Source organism: Takifugu flavidus, chromosome 21, assembly GCF_003711565.1.
Source record: "Takifugu flavidus isolate HTHZ2018 chromosome 21, ASM371156v2, whole genome shotgun sequence".
Classification (NCBI taxonomy): domain Eukaryota; kingdom Metazoa; phylum Chordata; class Actinopteri; order Tetraodontiformes; family Tetraodontidae; genus Takifugu; species Takifugu flavidus.
Genome location: NC_079540.1, coordinates 4,937,193 through 4,944,216, shown reverse-complemented (window position 1 = coordinate 4,944,216; position 7,024 = coordinate 4,937,193).

The following is a 7,024-nucleotide window of genomic DNA, read 5'->3' as shown; positions in this document are numbered from 1 at the left end:
GCCTGAGTTTGTGGTCAAAGATTTACGTTTTAGTGCCGTTCAAAAGCAAAATGGCGCTGTTAAAGCTAGCACGCTAACTCTCCAGGGGACGGAGCATCCAGAGCCCAGGTTTGACCTACACACTCTTCCAATCTCCATCCAACGCTTCTCCGTGGGGGCTCTGAAGGTGCAGCGAACCTACTGTTACAGTGTCAGTACGCGGTGACATGGAACGACGTGACAGAGTGACGGTGAAATGCCGGTGGACGGGACGTTGTACCGGATCAATTTTAAAGATCCAGCCCAGTCCATATCGCTCTGGCCACCAGCACCACGGGCCCGCAATGACTGACAGCCTTAATAACTGTCCTAATAACAGGAGAGCGGATTAATAAAGCATACCATAAATGATTACCTCCATCATTAATCCATCCCGCTGCTATTTAAAGCTGCACGTATTAACTATTTGGACGGGAGGTTTCATGTGTTAATAGCCGCGCTGAATACACTGAAAGTACATTAGAGGAACATGTGATTTAATTAATCCCATTCACAGGAATAGAAACAAATTATACATGCAGAACAATGCCGCCCACCTGTATTTAAAAAAAAGGAAATATTTGTGCTGGAATCTGTTGTAATCTCCTCGAAACAGATATGAGGCAAAGACCGGCCCTTCGTCTGCTGCATCCGGACGCCGCGGCGGCGGGCGGGTTCATTTGGGAAATCCAAGCATATATTGCATACAGCCGCTTTATGGCGGCGCCCAGGGCTCAGCCTGTCAGCGGTGATGATGACAGAGCTGATTCAGGCTCGATAAATAATAGAGCGTTGCTGGAGGTATCACCTGATGAATATTGCATTCCTTTTCCTGTTGTCTGTCTGTCTGTTTGTCTCGCAGACTACCTGGCCTAATGCCAAGCTTTCCATGGTTTTCCACTGGAAATATCCAAATCGGCTCAAAGTCGACAGCTGGCAGGCCCGTCCCCCCCCCCCCCCCCCCCCCAAAAGAAAACACCCAAAGAATCAAGCAGCAAACGTGAGACAATTACTTCTCCTCTGCAGCACTGAAACTTCTTCCCCCAAAAAATGTAATGTCCGCCCATCTGACAGGCACCGCAGGTGGATTCGGTGCCAGCTGGAGTGCAGAGGGTTCGGGAAGGGGGGGGGGCAGAATAAATTATCACCTTCAGCAGATTTTTACCGGGGAAGATGTCTGGAAGTGTAATCTGGGGCGCGTGTGCCGACTTGCACCTTTTGGGTTCGACTCTGACTGGAAATCAGGTCCAGGTTGGCTTTAGACACACACACTATCCTGTTAATTAACATATCAGAAGGACTCATTAATGCACCCATGAAAAAAAACGCAAGTTTATTCACACCTGTAACTAGTTCCTTCAATTAAGTGAACCGGTCGTTAATGGATAATTATTAAAAATATAGGCACATATAGGTACAAGTGTCTGTTGTATCACTCGATGTTAAGTGTTCGGGCTAATGCGTTTTCAGGATGTCTTCTGAAGCCGCGCGCCTTCCGAAGGTGCAAGAAAGTGCGTCACGTGTCACCAAAGCCATTCTGGAAATCATTAAGAGTCGATATGAACGGATGGCGGGGAAAGCAATTTCAGTCCCGCGTCCCATTGATGTTTGCTAAGCAGACGAAAATGAGCCCGCGAACAGAAAGGCGAGATTGGAACAAATCATTTGATAGCAAAAAGAGGGCGTAGAGCTTAAAAGCAAGGAAATACGAGTCGCCATAAAGGGAAATTAGCATTAGGTGAAAAGCAATTGGATGTTGTATGATTTGAAGTCAAATAATAGCCTTTTGTTCTAAAGTTTGATCGCCTACCAGTCATATACATATATATGTATCAGCACACGGCAGCAGCACAGGCTTGAATGCTTATTACTGATCGCACGCATCAGCGTACGGCGGCAACACGCGGGCAACACTCGCCAGCTCTGGACGGTGAGCAGCACTGCGAGATAATTGCTAATTACTCCACCAGTGTATTTGATGTCTTGGGGGGTGAAAGAGAAATGACTTCTGTAATTTCTCTGACAGTACTATTTTTAATGGCACACTAATTATTATTAAATGCGGCTGAAAACGAGCGTAAAACAACATTTGCACGACATACATTTCCTTGAAAATGGTGCTTAAATAAACCCCTGAAATAAAGCGGTGCGGGACTGTGATGGTGCTTATCTTGTGTCTCATTGGTGCGCCAATCAAATCTTTCCGTGCATGTTTTAATGGCACCGGCATTGTCACTCGTGCACACGCCAGTGTCGGGGTGTAAATTGGAGGGGGGGTGAATGCTGCTAAAAAGGAGAGGGATAACTGTAGGTGTAGGCAGAGGAGGGAGAGAGCGGAGAACATAATCAACCAATCAGGAAGCAGATTAGCAGGCGGGCTGAGCGGCAGGGGGCTGAACGAGGCCTGTTACTACTGAGGAAAGACTTTTCTTTATTTTGGCTAGCAACAGGGTGACCAATCAAAATCTTTAAACCAACCCAAACAACTTCATACACCAGCGATCCCGTCTGTGTGTGTGTGTGTGGTGTGTGTGTGTGTGAGAGAGAGAGTGTGTGAGTGTGTGTTTCCAAGAGGAAGGAAAATATGTAAGACTGGACAAAAACTGCCAGCTCCAGGGATTTTTGGCAGCTGCCCAAAGTATGTGTATGTGTGTGTGTGTGTGTGTGTGTGTGTGTTAAAGTCAGTCTCTAGGAGAGGGAGACAGAGTGCGCAGACTTCTTCTTTAATTTGACACGGTTCACCGTTTTGGCATGCGCCTGTTGCCTCTGTGTGAGTGTGTACGGGTAAGGGTGTGTCTCTGTGTGCATTTGCTCTTTTGTGTGATTGTGTGCGGCTACACACACGCGCGAACTCTCGCTGTATGTGTGTGTGTGTTGTGTTGAGTGACAGCTGTGACCTTTTCAATATGCCTGATAAACCTGAGCTCTTGTCCCAGTGCAGACGTGCCTGTGTCAACTCTCGCACTCCTACATGAAGGTCAAACTCTCTTCTGTTGGAGTACTGGAGGACACACACACACACACACACACACACACACACACACACACACAAACACACTTGCATACAGACTGTTTCCTGTCATGTTGTTCACTTCTTCTCTATAAATAATGTGCTCTTTGCCCCCACTTGCATGTCCAGGCAATTACCACATCATAGTGATGCATCTGCTGCGCTCCCCACCAGGCAGTAATTGTAGATTTAGTCATTCTCCTTCTCCTCTTATTTCCTTTCGCCCTTCTCCCTCTCCTCCGTGGCGACAGTGCCATTGCCTCGTTAGCGGGCGCTGTCATGCCGCTGCCAGGGGGACGGATCCCCGGCCGTGTGTAGATCTAGATTGCTGTGATTACCACGCTCTTTAGGGAGGCAAATCTGCGTTATCTGACGGATAAGGTGATAAATCTCTTTGATGGTGGCTAAATGAGATGATTTGTCACTGTGTTGTGATGCTGTGTTTATTAAATCACAATTGGGTAAATAATAACCTGTATTAGCAGATTGAGGGGGGGGAAACAATTAAAAATGGATGTCATGTAGAAATATGAGAAATGTAGTAAAACTGAAGCTAGAAAGAGAAACGTCCGGCTTTATATGTATAAATTGACAGTAACTGCTGTATAAGTAGAAGTATCCTATTTCCCAAAGCAGAGAAATGAGATGTTCCTTAACTGCCGAGATGGTCACCTGATTTCAACCCCAGCAGAGGAACTTTCCAGGACGCCTGAAGGCAACCGAAGAAGCACAAACCAGCTGCACCTGCAGGCGACGGCAGCAAAGGCCTGACGTCAGCGAGCTGCCGCCTTCAAACCGTCATTAACCTGATTTCCCTCTAAATGTAAAACAAATGACTTGAGAAAAAGAAATGCAAACGAGGCCCATTTCCATCAGGCGCTGGCTGGACCAACTGGTTTTGTTGGGCGATTTGACAGAGGAAGGTGTATTGTGAGCATGTGATCATCAGAGTTTGTGCTAATGCGACGTCTTTCCCATCTGCTCCCGCGTGCATCAGCTATTTTACACATCATTTTTCTGCCATAAAAGGACACTTTTGCTCCAATTATTGCCTTTCCATCACCCTTTTATAGCGCAATAACTTGGCTAAATGGCTGCAGAACGTTCATCTACACGTTGCTGCTCAGACAGATGCTCTTACATGTTTGTGTATTTGTCTTTTATACCTCTGTTTAAGTAAGTTTCTTTGTTTCTCACCTCGGCAGAGAATTCCTTAAGTCCCTTAAAGGGCTCACGTTAAAGATGGGCGTTCCTTCACGCAATGTTCCGTGTTATATAAGTTCCTCTGCGGGTGTCAGGTTGAAGGTGATCAAATTAACAATAAAGCTACGTGCACATTTCCGCCTGCTTTTTCAACGCGAGTTTCAAGTTTCAACGCGAGCTCCATTTTTTTTCTATATTTACAGACACCATTTTATTTGCATTAAAAGGCGTCTGTTTCATTTGCGCGAGCGGCAACAGGGCGCTGCACGGGTGACATGTGCCGCCTTTATGAGCCCGAGAAACTTCTCGCAGTCTCCAGCAGTTGTCTGGCAACGTCACGACAACACCACTCCGGTGCCATAAAGATGTTCTCGGGTTTAAAATAGACATCAAGTAAATCTTGATCTTGGAAAAGAGTGCACTTACACTCAGGACAAACGTGCGTGCACGTGTATCTCCAGGCTGTCGTGCTACACATGTGTGGAAAAGTACTTGATAACGGTCAGTTCTGGCTGGGTGTAAGCGCCTGTATAATGTGTTTGTGTGTGTGTGAGCATCTCCCCAGTGCGATGATCACACAGGGGAGATGCTTACAGTCCATTTGTCTGCAAGCACACTGACCATTAGCTGGCCACCATACATAATGTATAGCAGTGACCTTTCTGCACACCGCACCCTAAGGCCTATAAGCCATTGTTTGGTGTTGTATTGATTTTTACCCCCTTCATAGATGAAGACGGTGATTTGAGGGGAGAGACTGAGCGCCGCGCTGTCTGCAAAAAGAGGAGGGGGAGGGCCAAAGCAATGGAGTGGAAAGAATTGAAAAGGCTCGGAGTGCAGAAGGACACATACCTGTAACCCTCCTTTCAGCGCTCCGGCGGCACGGAGGGTGGCCCTCGCACGGCGGGGTGAAAAGACAGGGTCGTGTTCAGTGTGGTGGACCGCGCCAGCGCCACCAGTACACAGCCCATTAGCTAAAGTGCCCGGACCGAGGCTGCATAGCAAACAACCTAAGTAAAAGATCTCCATTCTTCAGGAATTGCTCGGTGGAAAATGGCACAAGGTGGGGTAAAAGAGAGAGGTGTGGGGGGGGGGGGGGGTTCCATCTGCACTCCTTCCCTATAATCTGCCTGAATGTTCTTTAAATCCCTCCTGTGCCAGATGACAACTAAAGTGGAGATACATCGGGGAGGAAAATGGGCTGAGAAAAGTGTTTTGGCATCCTAAGGTGATGGATCTTCAGACCACCTGGCAGATGAGAGAAGGGGGAGGAAGGCCAATTAGCATTCAGCATCACTTTCTTGTCACCCAGAAGGCCAGTTCCTGATCTGGAGGAGGACAGGAACAACACTGTCGCTCTCACCCTCGCCTACGGCGCCGAAATTACCACGCTGATTTGTCACTTAGCAGAGAAATGGAGACAATATGACAATCTTACATCATCAGCAGTTGCATCACGCTCCCCGGTCACATGCGATGGCTGTTGTTGTGTTTGTTACTTTATTATGTAATAACACCCTGAGATTAATCATTTCTATGGAGAACTGCTCACTTACTTTGAAGCACATGTAGATGCGGAGCCTTTATGGGCCTAATGCAGCTTTAGTCGGACACATAAGGGTGGAGAATTGTCACTGTCTGCATCTGTATTTTATTCAAATAGCATTTGAACTGTACTGATTGTGTAATTACAGCATACTTACACCCATTTCACGCCCAAACTCTTCATTTTTAGCACCAGCGCACCTCAAAGACCGGTTCCTCCTGTCTTAAAACTATGCTGAGCCTCATTTTCCTGCTAAAAATGGAAAAGAAGAAACAGGAATTTATGTTACACGGGTTTGATTCATACATAGATCCAAGTGTAGCGATCCGCAAAGCTGTTTTAAGAGCGACGGCTAAATGTGGAGCTGTAATGCCGACACTAATGCAGCACTGATCACTGGGTGAACGGGGAGAAGGAGCGGCGGAGAGAGAGGCGGCGTGCTGAGGGGAGAAAATAAGTGGCAACCAGCAGAGCTTTCTAATTCCTTCAGGAGATTGACACCTGAAAAGGCTTTCAAGCAGGAAACCACTGGGTGGCAACACGCCGCCGCCTCCCTCCAGCCCCCGCCTCCCTCCAGCCCCCACCTCCACAACAGCTAACCCCTTTTTACCCTCCCCATCCATTTTCCCCTCCTGTCCAGGTCTCTCCTGACACGCCAGCCCGTAACAATGACTTTCGCCCGGTCTCGCCTTTTAAACTGTTTGTTCGGTAAACAGCCCCCTCACGCTTTGAGTCACGTGCGTTGAGGAAACTTGCCGAGCGCGTCAGAAAAACTCAATTTCAGTTAATGGCGCGGCATTAATTATTCAGCTCTCCATAAAGTATTCAAGCCTATCATTCTTAGCGCATTATGTTTATTAGATTATGATGTGATTGTGGTAATTAGGAGTCGTGGTGTTGGTGGTAATGCACTTTTGATGCGAGGCGCCTTTATTTTGAAAGGAGGAGCTGATTGCCTCCGATGTTCTTGGGGGGAAAAAACCCAAAACGTTTGTTTTCTGCCCGCGTTGATGACTTTGTTGTCTTTCTGTCAGCATTTGTGGATTCAATCCCAGTTCAGTAACTGGTTTTAATGGCTCAGGTAACCCGTACGGAGCCATTCAGTGGTCATTTCTTCACTTTCAAACTTTCTCTCTGCACTCTTATCTTTCATCATCTTCACGCCCCTCCCTCCTATTTTTCATCACTCCTGTGTCCTTCTGTTATTTTCCTGGTGCGTTCTCATTCATCTTGTGTCTCCATCAAGG